General features: G+C 37.2%; 1 long non-coding RNA gene and 1 other non-coding gene across 5 annotated transcripts; both read right to left on the bottom strand.

Annotated features, from left to right (window-relative positions):
* Positions 1–807: 807 nt before the first annotated feature.
* On the bottom strand, positions 808–4,123 carry LOC140037946 (uncharacterized). Of its 4 annotated transcripts, none has more exons than XR_011841814.1 (4): positions 3,961–4,123; positions 3,721–3,854; positions 1,390–3,274; positions 808–1,284 (listed from the first exon to the last, which is right to left on the bottom strand). It is a non-coding gene; the product is annotated as an uncharacterized lncRNA (long non-coding RNA). The 4 variants fall into 4 exon arrangements; XR_011841815.1 differs by having other exon boundaries at positions 1,390–2,105; XR_011841813.1 differs by having other exon boundaries at positions 1,390–3,854.
* Positions 4,124–13,988: 9,865 nt separating this feature from the next.
* TRNAV-AAC (transfer RNA valine (anticodon AAC)) lies at positions 13,989–14,062 on the bottom strand. Its single transcript has one exon. It is a non-coding gene; the product is annotated as a tRNA-Val (tRNA).

Raw genomic sequence — 14,062 nt, 5'->3', positions numbered from 1 at the left:
ACGTAGAGCAGTTAAAGAAAGAGGCTAAATTGGTGGAAAGAGAGAGGGGGAGAGAGAGATGGAAGCTGCCAGGGTTACTTTGGAGATGATGAAAAGGAAAGTAGAGCTCAAGCTCGAGGACAATCTGATGATTCTCAAGGAACTCGAGATGTTAAGCGGATGTTCTCTCACCTATGTCCTCCGCAGGTATTAACCTGTCATGGTGCTGAGAGTCCTGAAGGATGGCAGCATTGTGAACCCTTTAGAACAGCTCGGGTTGCACGTGAAGGAGGAATTCTTGGAGGATGACGATGAAACATATTTCTGATTTGGAAAGCAGAAGAAAGCATAGGCAATCACATGTGATGACATTCGATCCTTGTCACAAGGTCATATGCTGAGAGTCCTGAAGAATTGCAGCATTGTGAACCCTTTAAAACAGCTTGGGTTGCACGCATGGTTCGAAGACTCGGCCAAGTCGTTACCAAAGACCGCGAGGAAACAAAACCGAGATACGTGATTCGTCGAGACGTCACCGTGAAGGGTTGAAACGGCCGAGTCTCATCGAATCACTCCGAGTCATCCTGAGTCAACTCGAATTTTTATTATTTTTACTAATTTTTTAATTATTTTTGTTTATCATATATTTTACAATTTTTAGAATATTAAATATTTCAAAAATTGGCGTCTCGCCGAGACCGCGACCGATATGGAACGGTCCAAGCCGCGACCGTAACTGCGACCGCGACTTTGAACCATGGTTGCACGTGAAGGAGGAATTCTTGGAGGATGACGATGAAACATATTTCTGATTTGGAAAGCAGAAGAAAGCATAAGCAATCACATGAGATGACATTCGATCCTTGTCACAAGGTCAAACACCTTTCAAAATATTTAACAATAAAATTCTGAAATAACTGGTCATATGTAAATGATCTCGAGACACAATCGTTAGAAACAACAACCAGGAAACCTCCCCTTACACAAAATCTTTAAAAGACAGACACAAAATCCAAAACTGTTTGCAGGAGACCCTTTTTTTTTTTTTTGTGCTTCCTCTTGGTTGTCAGGAGAATGAAAAGGCCTAGGACACATAGGGATGGATATAATTTACCGGGAGATTTTCATAACTGCATATGGAATTCATCAACTTCTCCTCCAAATTCTTTTGTTGAGCTCAATCTGGTAAACCTCGCAAAGCTTTGAGGCTTTCTTCAACGACAACATCCTATTCCAATCCTCTGACAAGGACTTCAAACATTGCTGTTATCTAGAAAGAGACACCTTCTTCAAAGAATTACCATTCTACAAAAGTAGGATGGAAGTTTCAGTGAACTTGTAGATGTGTTATGGGTCGATGTTCATAAATTATGGAAAATTTTTTTATTGTAGGCCAAATTATGAATTTACCGAGTTCGTAATTTCACACCATCTCCTAGTACCAATTGTTCCTCTTCCTCCTGGAACTGGAGCAAGATGTTAAAGTTGAGGTCCATTGCCAGGAAATGCATTCAAATCGTAGTAGGAGATGGGCAGATGACTCACTTGTGGCATGATTGGTGGCACCCTGTTGGACCTCTGATTCAAGTGTTTTTTGCTTGCATAATTCACTTGTTCAGAAGCTCTGAAAATGCCAAAGCATCCTCTATTATTCACAATGGTGCATGGGCTTGGCCCACAGGTAGAAGGTACACAGGGGAAGTAGTGCAGTTGGTAACTGCTACCCCGCCTTCACTGGTTCCTGTGCCAGGCCAACTTGATGCTGCTACTTGGATTGTTGATTCTAAAGGATGTTATACCGCTAGATCTGCGCACAAGCAGTTTACTACTCCTGGCTCTTCTGTTTTTCGGAGCAAAATGGAACGGGGACAAAAGCATGTTCTGAGACATACTTTCATATTGTGGCTGGCTTGTAAGAACAGATTAGCCACTAAGGACTGTTGACATGGGGGATGCCAGTGGATGCTTGATGTACTCTGCGTTCAGCTGCTGATGAATCCATTGAGCACATGCTTTTTCTATGTCCCTTTTCAGCCTCCATCTGGCTGTGTGTGCAACGGAAATGCATGATCAACAGGCACCCACAAGGCTGAAATGAGGAGCCGCAATGGCCGTATGTCCTTTTTCTATCCAAATTTCTCAAAATAGCTCAGGGATCTAGGGCATTAAACATCAAAGTATCGATGCATAAAGCTAAATAAGCAAGTTTACAAGAAAAACGTGATTAAACATTTAGGCCCCTTTAAGGAACTATTAGACTGTGCATTCCTGTTAGGAATAGGCAACATTCATCACATTAGAGGCTCTTCCATGATTGTCACAACAAATACAATTATAACATTTTAGATGCACATTACTTCATTCTGTTCAAGAAGAAGGTAGTGAGCAGCATCCATGTCTCACAATCATGGTTCAAAGTCACGGTCGCGGTCGTGGTCGCGGCCCGGAACGTTCCACATCGGTCTCGGCATATCGGTCGCGGTCTCGGTGAGAAGCAAATTTTAAAGTATTTAATATTTTAAAAATTGTTAATAATATAAAAAAGTATGCTAAATAAAAATAATTAAAAAATAGCAAAAGAAACGGCCAAGTCAATCCGTCGCGGTGTGACTCGGCTGATTTTTCGTCTTGACTCGGGATAACTCGGAATGACTCGGTGTGACTCGGCCGAGTCACTTCGTCGCGGTGACGACTCGGCCGATTTCTCGGCGAGTCAAGTATTTCGGGATTGTTTCGTCACGGTATCGTATCGGTAAGGGCCGAGACGGTGACGACTCGGCTGAGTCGTCTCGGTCTCGGCCGAGACTTCGAACCATGCTCACAATACCATCACAGAAGGATTGTCATGCTAAACATTTTCCATTTTCTTACTTTTCATAATCCCCCCATGCTTTGCTTGCCCTAATTAGTTACAAAGTTGTCATTCTGCAGTCAGTGTCCAGATTTTCTAGATTTCTGCAGGTACAGGTTTCAACCAAAAGAATACAACTAAAATGACAGAAACAGGAAAAGAAGCCAAGACATAGAACCTTGCAAAGTAGCCAACTCTATGTGTTAGCAGATCAGCAAGTAGATATACAAACAGGGGCTAAATTTCTGAAATCTTATGATGTCCTGTAAACTCAAGCTGAAATTCCACACTATTTCTTGAGGAAAAAGCTTATCCATAAGACCAAGATACAAAAGAAAAAGCCTAAAGAGCAGTAAGTTCTAAGGCCAAAACTGCACTATCCACGCCCTATATCTGTGACACAGCTATTTTCTTCATGTTTAGGTTGACCCAAGATTCGCGACACTGACATGTAAGAGAAAAATAAAATTGCAGATGTGTAATAATACTAATTGCATTGACAAACTTATCTTGAGCAAGAAGCCATCATTAACCAAATTCCATTTAAAACCTTGGGATTAAAAATCACAGCAAGTCTAGCAGCAGGGTAGCTACTGGACTGATGATAACTATTTCCAATTCCTCAATTTTTCTTTGTCCCAACAAATGTGCAATCTCAGTCATTCACTTTTTTTTAATTTTTATCACTCATATTCAAAACAAATGCTCCCACCAATTCATAGACTTTACAGTTAAATACCCAAAATAAATGACTAACTTACATTCTGAAAGAGCAACAATAGCCTAATATACTTGTGTTGTATCTATAGCTTAAGTATCAAGATTCAATTTGCCATCAAAATACCAACACCAAGTGAAAGATATAATTAAATTCAGAACATTTTCCTTACCAGATTAATTACAGAACAGTCCGTGACCTAATGTTTTGTTTTCTGCTGGACCATCAAAGGAAGAAAAAATCTATATTTTTCATAGATTTCAATTTCTTGAGGGGTAAATTGCATCATCAAGAATTCCACCCTGCCTTGCGAAAAGCAACATAAACTCGAGCCTCAGAAAGAGGTAAAGGAATTATCCTAAACAACGTGACTGAAACTTGAACGAATAAAGGCAAAGGGAAGAGAGATTACCTTGCAAGAACAGCGGATTTGGAGATAATTCTGATCTTGGGACGATAATTTTTACGTTTGTGAAGTTACAAGGTTCCCTGCTGTCCCGCTGAGCTCTGGAGAGGTGCTGTTGCAAGCCATAAGACTAAGAGAGAACCATTCGGGCTGTGACACTCCTGCAACAATTTTTTGGCCCATTAAAAGCCATCTTTTTTTTTTTTTTCTTAAATAAAAGTGGACAGTCTCGTCTTTTAATTTAGGGCTGCAAACGAGCCGAATCAAGTCAAACTTTAAGCTAATCGAGCCGAGTCTCAACTAAATTTTACCAAGTTCGAACTCGAGCTCGAGCTCGATGAGCCAGCAATTTAAATCTCGAGCTCGACTCAAATCAATTCGAATCGAGCTCGAGTTCGAAAAAAATAAAAAATAATTATTTTATTTTTTAAAAAATAAATAAAATAATATTTTTTCTTAATAAATAATAAAATATTAAAGATATATATGTAATTTTACTATTAAAATAAGAAATATATATACTTAAAATAAAAAAATAAATAATATTATATATATATACTCGAGCTCGTGAGCTAACGAGCTTAATATTTCGAGCTCGATTTTGACTAGAGCCAGCTCGAGCAACTCGCGAGCGGCTCGATTCGTCTGTAACCCTATTTTAATTATACATCCTTCTCGTGCCACTTAAATCATCCCTTCTTTCAATCCATCTCTTTTCCAAAATATCTTATGCAATGTTTTATTTTTGGTTCCTTTTTTTCGTTTTATGTATTGAGGTCGATTTTATTTGAAAAGTAAAAACTTTCGTTAAATCAAATTTTTTTTTTTTTTGGATGTCTCTTTACCACTACTTCTACAATGTAAGTTGGTAGGTCATGTTGTGCATTTTTTTGCAGCCATTAAATTGATTTTTAGAGGGTTAATGTCTTCTCTAAAATGCAATAAGAGTTATTTTTAGTAAACAATGATATAAAACTCCAAGCACACATTTGGCTGATAAAGAATGAGTAAACTTGAAAATGTGGGTAGGTATTAGACTTTTAATCGCTCAAAAACCAAATGTGAAGAGAATTTTGGTGAAACAGTATGTGAAAATTGGAAAAACTTGGTGCTTACCGTTCCTTTATTTATTTTTTTGGAGATTTTCTTTTGATTGCAAGTATTGGGAAAACTCAACGCTTTATTATCTTTGCAGATTCACCATTTCTTTTTCTTTATTGCAAAAAAAGTTTGTACTGCACAGCTTTTCCTTTAGAAAAATTTTAAAAAGTGTTGGTCCAATTAGGATGACCCATTTGGCAATAGTGGACTGGTGCAGCTCTAGCCTGTTATCCTTCCACTGCGAGGAGCGGGAAGTTCTCGTTGCTCTGTCAAGCCAGCCTCACGCAGTATCCTCCACTTTAGGAGCCAAGTGGTCCGGGCCTCCGCTCAAACCACATGGCTCAGCCCTCCGCTTGGAATGGGCAGGCCGGTAGTTAGCTTCACAAGGCCTACCATCGGGACCACTCCAACGTTCCAACACTTTAATGCCCCCCCTAGGGTCACAAGCTCGCGCGACCAAGCTCGGCGACAGGCTGCTCCTAGGCATCTGATTATTAAGTGACGAAAAGATGGAATTTCTTCGATGTGGGACGTATTTGTTTTCTTTTTCTTTCACGAGTTCTTATGTGTTTCTGGGTAGGCCTGTCAATCGGGCCTAATGAGCCGGGCTTTGATGAGTTCAAGCTCAGCTCATTTAATTTGAAACATTTTCGGGCTTCGGACTATGAGTTTCGGGTTCGTAAATGTGAAGCTCATATTCAGCTCACATAATATTCGGGTTGTGAGCCTTAATCGGGTTTAGCCCAAGCTCACTTATTACTCCTGAATTTTCTTAATATAATTACTATAACTATTAAGTTGTAAAACTAATTTAACATTTACAAGACTATAATATTAAAACTAAACATGAACAAATAATAGTTCTTAAAAAGTATATAAACCAAAATTTTTTCAACAATATTTATATGTAATCCGTTTAAAATGCATGAAAAATAGTAATAAAACATGCAATCATAAGCCAATACATCTTTAAAAGTTGAAACTTTTTTTTATAATCTTGTGATTTAAATCCAAATATGCTTGATGATTTTTGTGTTTGTAGACCAAAAAAAAAATCAACCAATAATATGCCAATACAAAAAGTTACTCAACCAATAAGAAAAATTAGAGATTTAGTTATGCATTACTAATATTGGCTCTCAAGAAAGCTCATGAAAGAGTCTTTAGATGTGTTTTTGTGTTTTGTAATTTATATATATATTTAGTATTTAGCAAAAATATATTTGGATATATAATTATACATAATATCAAAATATAAATATTATATATATAGGTAATTAAAAGGCCGGGCCTATATCGGGTATGAGCCTAATAAGGCTCAAGCTCGGCTCACATTTAATTCGGGCCTAATTTTTAGGCTCAAACTCAGACCGGCTCACTAAATGATCGGGCTCATCGGGCTTTTTGTCGGGCCGAACGAGCCGAGCTCGGGCTGGCCCAGCCCCATTGACAGTCCTATTTCTGGGAAACGCTTCAATGGTACCAAAAGAAATGTGCTAGATGTGTAAGTGCTGGTATTATTGAGGATGGAAATGCAGGCTTTAAGAGAAGGTTGATTGCTGCCAAATCACCATTAGTAACTAAAAAGAAATTGAAGTAAAAGCTAGTACTCATCAAATTGGTAAATCTTAATCGTCAAAAGGTTTGAATGTCTATGGAAAACCTCCAACGAGGATTCCTTAAATTTCTTGAGCATGGCAAAAGAAGCTTTTTGTTTTTGACATTCTTGCTCGATTGCCAAATACAAAGGGCACCATATCTTTGTCAGAATTGCTCTACAAAACCTTCGAAATGGTGGATGAATGTAGGAACGGTAGATAGTTAACCAAAGTAATAGTCTCACCTTTTTATTGATATGAGCTCAAACATCTTCAAAAGCATACAAAAAGAGAAAAAGGATGACCAAATTCGAGCACACCAAAATTGGATGTAGTGATGTTTGAGAATGAGCATTCTGAAATAAAACTTCGTCGTAGATAACAAAATGTTAATTATGACTGGATACTTGACCATATGAACAAATTTGTGAAAATTGGCACTTCAACTATTGTACTAAGACCAACACCAAACACCAGATTGACAACTAGTTCCCCTTCCATGGTTCTATTCCTTAAATATACTTCACAAAACGCAACAAGCAAAGAGCTTTTCCGTTGGTATGATATCATTAATTTATTTTGAAGCGCCATTCCTGTTTAAAGCCCTTGGCAAGTTTTTCTTCATTGTAAACTACATATCGCTCCAATATATAAAAGTAAACCAATGCTATTTCTTTCCGTTTATCTTTCAATCCAATGAACTAGGAAGATGGCCGCAATCAATAGTAAGATTTAAAATTGGCTACACATCTTTTCCCTCTTTAATGAAAGTGAGTGTGTTTCAGGTAAAGTTTCTATTTATCTTTAGATATTCTTCCTCGGTATATAAGAGCAAGTATCTAGAACTGAACCCCTATGCATATATATCTCTTCAATATTCCTGGCTTCGATCGCCAGTTACTGAGCGGTACATTTGCTGTTAACAATTTTGCAAAGGATGGCGGTCACCCACCCCACGGGGGACTAATGGGGGGGGGGCGATTTCCCCCCGCTTAGGGAGGGGGCAGGGGAGTGTACCCCCGCCTCATCTCTTGCCCCACCACCTGCATTAAAAAAATAAATATATATAATATATAATTTAATTAGTTACAAATTTATGATAATGATATTATTAGTTATATATATTATATAATGTATATTAATATATGTAATATAATTGATATTATCAATTATACTAATAATTATATATGTGTACTAATACAAAATTATTAATTGGTTATACTAAATTTACTAATACATATATACTAAGTCCCTAATTACACTTATTACAATAACATTTTTTTCTTTAAAAAAAAAAAAAGCACAAGCACAATAATAAATTAGTGATTGTATTTATGCCAAAAGTGAAAACTTGACTACTTTAGTTCTATTTATTTCATCATGTTGGATTGTATTCAAATAACTTTTGTTTGATTGTTTTTATAAGTTTCAATTGTGAAATTACAATGAATAATAATTTGGTGATATGTTGATATTTTGGTACTTGATTATTTGGACTTTTTCATGATGCCACAGACATCCCATGTTTATCCATTACTTGTCCATGCCTTCTGCAGTCTCAAGAGATCTTTTTAACTATCTTCTCCCTCTGCATGCATTCTGCAGTTCTTCTGGGAGTCTCGCTTGGACCATTGCCCATCAGAGTTTGAAAAAAATCTACTAAAACTTTTTATTTTCTTTTGTTCAATAATCCATTATTCAGATCAGGCAATGTACAATATACAAAAATAAAAAGCTAATGATTAAATTGCAATGATGATTAAAAGCTGATGATTAAACCCTAAACCCTAAACTTCGGAGTCGAGAAACTGGATGAAGCGCACGATTAACGGGGTGAGATTTTGTGGATAGTGATATATTTGTCGATTGATATAAAATAAAAGGTTTTTCTAATGGGGCCTAATGTGTACTTGTTAGTACATTTTAATCACATCTAACTTACCATATGAATTTATACATTGACAAATTATTATCCTATACTGCATTTACATGCTTTCCCTAATTAATATTATTTTTTCAAAATATGAACACACGAAGTCCATATTAACAAGTGACCATTGGACACTCATTAGACAGATCATTAATTAACGAGTGCCCATTGAAATGTATACATATAAAATTCACCTAATCTATCATGTATATACATATACTAACAATTATTAACCTCCCTTGCATTTATATACTTTTCCTATTGTCCTCCTTTGCATTTATATACTACAATTACTATCCTCCTTTGCAATTACTCCTATGATGTTTTCCCATATTCTTCCCTCTGATTAACACCCTCCTGAAGTCTTTGATAATCCTCAACCTTGGGTTTTATAAGATTACAAGTAGCCTACAAAACAGGCATAAAAACTCACCGGATTTCAATTTGTTTTTGTTTTTTAGGATAAGATTAACTACAAGTAGAAACTTACGTATAGCGAGATTTGAGCCTAGTTTCTCCTACTCATGTAAATGGTCAATGTGGAGAGATTTTGTGGTCAGATTTGATCTCTCACTGGGCATTTCAGCCTATTTGTTGCCAAAGATCGTCCTTAGCTGCTTGCTTGCTAGCAATGCTAGGTTCAGATATCTATCTCAGTATTCACTATTCAGTACATAATTTTTTTTTACTGTTTGAAGTGCGAGAAGACTAGCAGAGTAGTTACTGAATTACTGGAGCCTGCCTGCGTTATGCTTAAACTCTATGTTTTCAGAACCGGACCGGATAGCGACTCGACCAAGGTCAGGGGTCAGGGGTCAATGGGTTCGACCGGGGGTCGATAGGGGTCGAACCGGATGACGTCATAAATAAAAATTATTTAAAAATTAAAATATTATATATATCATATCTAATAATATATTGATATTAATAAAGGTATATTCATATATATTTGATGTTTCAAATATATTTAACAAGAAAATATAAAGAAATTAGAACAATCAAGTAGCAATTTATATTATTTAATAAATATTAACAAGTTTAGAATTAAAATTATGAATTTAATTGAAAAATAACTTCAAATTGTAGGACAATATTTATAAAGTATCAAATATTTGAGGTATACGAATAAGTTTTAACAATTTAGGGGGCCAAAACATAATATTATAAAGTTTGAATTTTTTTTTTTAAAAATTACTGTTGAACCGGAAAAACCGGTTTTTTCCCGGTCAAACCCGGATTTTGACCGGCTTTGACCGAGTTTTAAAATTTCCGGTTTTCTAAGTTGACTCGGACCGGCTACCTGGCCGGTTCCCGGTTCGACTGGCCGGTCCGGTCCGAGTTTGAAAACAGAGCTTAAACTCCATCAGATGGAAATTTTTTGAAAAGTTGGTAAGGAAAAATTCATAGAGACCTCTCATGGCAGATTATTTGTGTGATTGAGCAAAAATACAGAACATTGTATCTTTTTCTTTATATATAATCCTTTTTTCTCAATATGCATTGTCATTCCTTTTATTGATACTCCAATAATGATCAAACACCGTATATTAGTTGCCTTCAACCGCCTACAAGCAATGATCATGGTAGATATTTTGCTTAGATTCAGTAATGAATTTACAATATACTCCTGATCAGTGGGGGCGTACGTCTTGGCAAGGGGGTACAGGTGCACCCACTGGCCAAAAGAAAATGCATGTATACAATTTGTGCCCTGTTAGATTGTGAAATAAATTTTACTATCATACTCCATCCGTCCCACTTTGATAGTCCTATATTCCTTTTTCATCTGTCCCAAATTGTAGTCCACTTTTCAATTAAAGAATGTAGTTGTATTTTAATTTTTCTAAAATACCCTTATTCAATGTAAGTAGTTGTTACTATAAACTTACCCCATTGAATGAGAGTTGATTTTTTTTTTACCATCAATTTAAGTTTCCATAAAATTGTACCATATTTAATGTGAGGGTATTTTAGGAAAATAGCAATCTAAATTTACTTTTCCAACAAAGTTAACTACTTTTTCTTAAACTGTATGAGAAAAAAAATAGACTATCAAAGTAGGACGGAGGGAGTAGCAGTTATTGTAATTTGACAAAGAATAAATAAATGAAGAGAACCAATCTAGGAGCAAAACTCACATTCCAATGCAACTCTTGAGTATCAAATTGACCGGCCTACGCTCCACAACAATTGATTCCTACCATTTAAGTACATTTATTGAGATTTATATGTCACACCCTGGATGCACAGGGCAAGAAGTCACCGGAGTTTTAACAGTCAAATCCAACTATTTAGACTCGATCCTTGCTAGCCTAAAATGGATATCCCAAGTTGGAGTTTGAAGAAGCACTGAGCTTTCCCAAACCGAGCTGACCTGACGAGCTCGGCGTGCTGATGAGAAGAGTGTGTCCCAATCCTGCAAAACAAACAAAAAGTGGTCTCTAGGGTGACTAACAGGGGAGCCCCCAGGTTGTCCCCGAGAGCACTCCGATGGTCAAGTTAGTTTTCCGGTGAGTGGAGTTCGTCGAGAGTAAAATCACTGGGAGTGTTTTGCCAATAGTGAGCGTACCTTATGCAGTTGGCATGCGCTATCATTTATATCTGCTCGAAAGTCCGATCTCCGTACGTTTCGAGCTCCTTCCTGGAATAGTCTCAATCCCACGCTGAGGGGGATTCCCCCCGCTCTCTGCGGGATTGTTCTCTAGACCCTTAGAGAGCCCTAGCGGTGGCGCGCCTCAGGATAGTTCCCATAGGCCTGGGGTCCAAGCCCAGTTCTGGCCTTCCTGAGCTGCCACGTGTCTAAGCTCAGGACGGGACCTTTGCAGAGTTAATTGTTGAGACTTTGATTGCATTTTGAGCCTGTAGGCCCTAGGCGTGATATTATGATATTAAAGTGAATCTCATGTAGTCTTTGCACAGAGTGAAATTAAGTCAATGATATTGGGTTGGACTACACAAGAAAGTGGAAGAATTAAATCTCGTGTAGAGTTAAGTGCTACGTCATTAGAGTCTGTACGAGTTACTTCTAAAATCCGTACGAGCCATCTCTAGAATCTAACACAATTAAATGGACAATCCAGATTATGATATTGGGTTAGATTTTGGAGGAGACAAACTCTAAAATAGAGGGGTGAATATAATATCCCATTCCATATCTAAAAAGTAAAGTGCTGTACACCAATACTTAAGTAAAGTATCAACAGTCAAATCTAACTAAGGATATTCATTTTGAATTAGCAAAGATGAAATCCAAATAGTTGAACTTGACTATTGAAACTCTGATCACATCTTGGACCCACAAGTCCAGGGAGTGAGCGTGACATCTATATCTTTAGAAGGATTAAATAAATATTCTTGTTAATTTTGTGCACCCATTGGAAAATGTTTCTAGCTCTAGACATCTTCTTTAAACCATAAAGCAAGCAAATTCAAAAGTAAGGCTCACGAATTTTCCACGTATGCTCAGCAAAATTTTCCACGTACAAATACAGAGAGTATCTGCAATATCATAATCAGAAGCTTCAAGCACTAAAGCTTGAATGCGAAAATGGCCAACCGCTGCAAAAAGTAGAGAGCTTGCATGCGAACAAGAAGTAATGTCAAGTATAAAGCTTCTAACAATGTCCGACTCATGAGAGGACAATTCTCTAAAGCTTAGAATCAAAACCAAAAGTACATGAACAAGATATAAGGAAACCATGCTACACCTTGAGAATGTTTTCAGACAAAAAGAGAGATTTCACAATCTGCATGCGCCCAACAAATTTAAGAGCATGCTGATGAAGAAAATCAATTTTCCTCCCAAGATAACTGGGAGATCCAACTTGCAATACTTTTGCATAGAAAGACTTGAGTTTTCAAATAAAATCTACACGATTCACTATTCTAGTCGAAATTTTTAAGATTTGCACCATCTATACCAACTTCAGGCTCTCCACTCACATAATAGGATGAATGTTCAGGATTGGATGACCTTGCAGTAATAGCAAACATCTCTACTATACTAAGGACACCAGAAAGGCAGAGAGGAAAAAGTTTTCAGAGGAGGAGTCAAGAAATAAAGATTTTGGGTATGGTGAAGAGCCCAACAGAAACAATTCTTCAAGCAAATGACACCCCTGAATAAGCCTATTAACAGTGCCTTAATCAACAAATCCAAAGCCCTCCAAGTGCATAACCTTGACACTTGGTAAAGAAACCAATTCAGCAATAATCAAATCCAAATTCCTATTTGTTTTCAAACTAACTAGTGCTTGGCACGGAAACATCCTAGGAGTAGATATTAAATACTGGGAAACTACAGTAGTTTTCACTATTATATAGTCTCCCACCAAAATCTCAAGTTCTTTGACATTAATTTGAAGCACAGAAGCAATTAACCGGTCAATTTGGAATCTATGAATTTCATCCAATTTTGCCAGGTACAGACAAAATTTTTTAAAAGAAGCCCCTTTTCATGGTTGAATAACTCGATCCCAAAATCTAAAGGATTATAGAACCATCCAATCACAGTCATGTTTGGTGCCTTTATAGTAATTATATAACATAAGATATATATTGGACAGTGAAGTGAAAAGAAATCTCCATTTGCTGGACAAGATTGACATGGCTGGCTGCAGCACTTTTGGTAGGGAAAAACAACAGAATGTGTAGAAGAAGAGACATAGAAAGAAGTAAAATGAAGGCATACATACCTGCAGGGAGTGGTGACATAAGTCAAGTGACTTCACACTTTGTAACCAATTAATAAGCTCAAAAGCCAGCTGACTACGAAATAACAAGCCACTTTCAGTTCCTTCTGCGTTGTGATGCGACAATGAAATTGTGGCTCTAACAAGAGACTTCAGTTCTTGAATGAACGCTACTCTTTGAGCATCAATTTCATACACCAAATCTTTTCAGTCTCGGGACATTTAGCATAAACTTATGATTTCCAAATCCGCTGACTTCAAGATACTTTTAGGCTGTTACGCCCAATTACATAGTTGTAGCGTCCTCCCAAACTAGCAAGTCTTAAGTTTTTTCAATGAAGGACTAGATAAATCAACCACTTCAATTATAACAGACAAAACTATGGAAAAGTAAGTACAATTGTTCAAGAGATGGGCAACCACGAATAAGTCTCGGAAAGTAATTTTCATCTACTAATCCCACAGGTCCTGTCAAGTGCAACACCTTGAGATTTGGCAAAAAAACTGAAGTGGGAACAAGAAGATTCACTAGCCATGATAGTTTCACAGTTACCAGAGTTTTGCAAATGAATATTTCTATAGGAAACAATCGTCACACTGACGTGCAGCAGATATAAAGAATTCCAGCCCCATCTGAAATCTTTCCCCCAGCCTATCGACACAGACACTCAATTTTCTAAAACAAAAGTAGTTTGAGCTGAGTGTTGTTACACATGGCGTCGCCCGGACTCGAACCGGAGACCTTCAGTGTGTTAGACTGACGTGATAACCAACTACACCACGACACC

The sequence above is a fragment of the Coffea arabica genome, chromosome 1c, assembly GCF_036785885.1.
Source record: "Coffea arabica cultivar ET-39 chromosome 1c, Coffea Arabica ET-39 HiFi, whole genome shotgun sequence".
Taxonomy (NCBI): Eukaryota; Viridiplantae; Streptophyta; class Magnoliopsida; order Gentianales; family Rubiaceae; genus Coffea; species Coffea arabica.
Note: the sequence above shows the minus strand (reverse complement) of the source record. Positions and strands in the feature narration are given on the sequence as shown.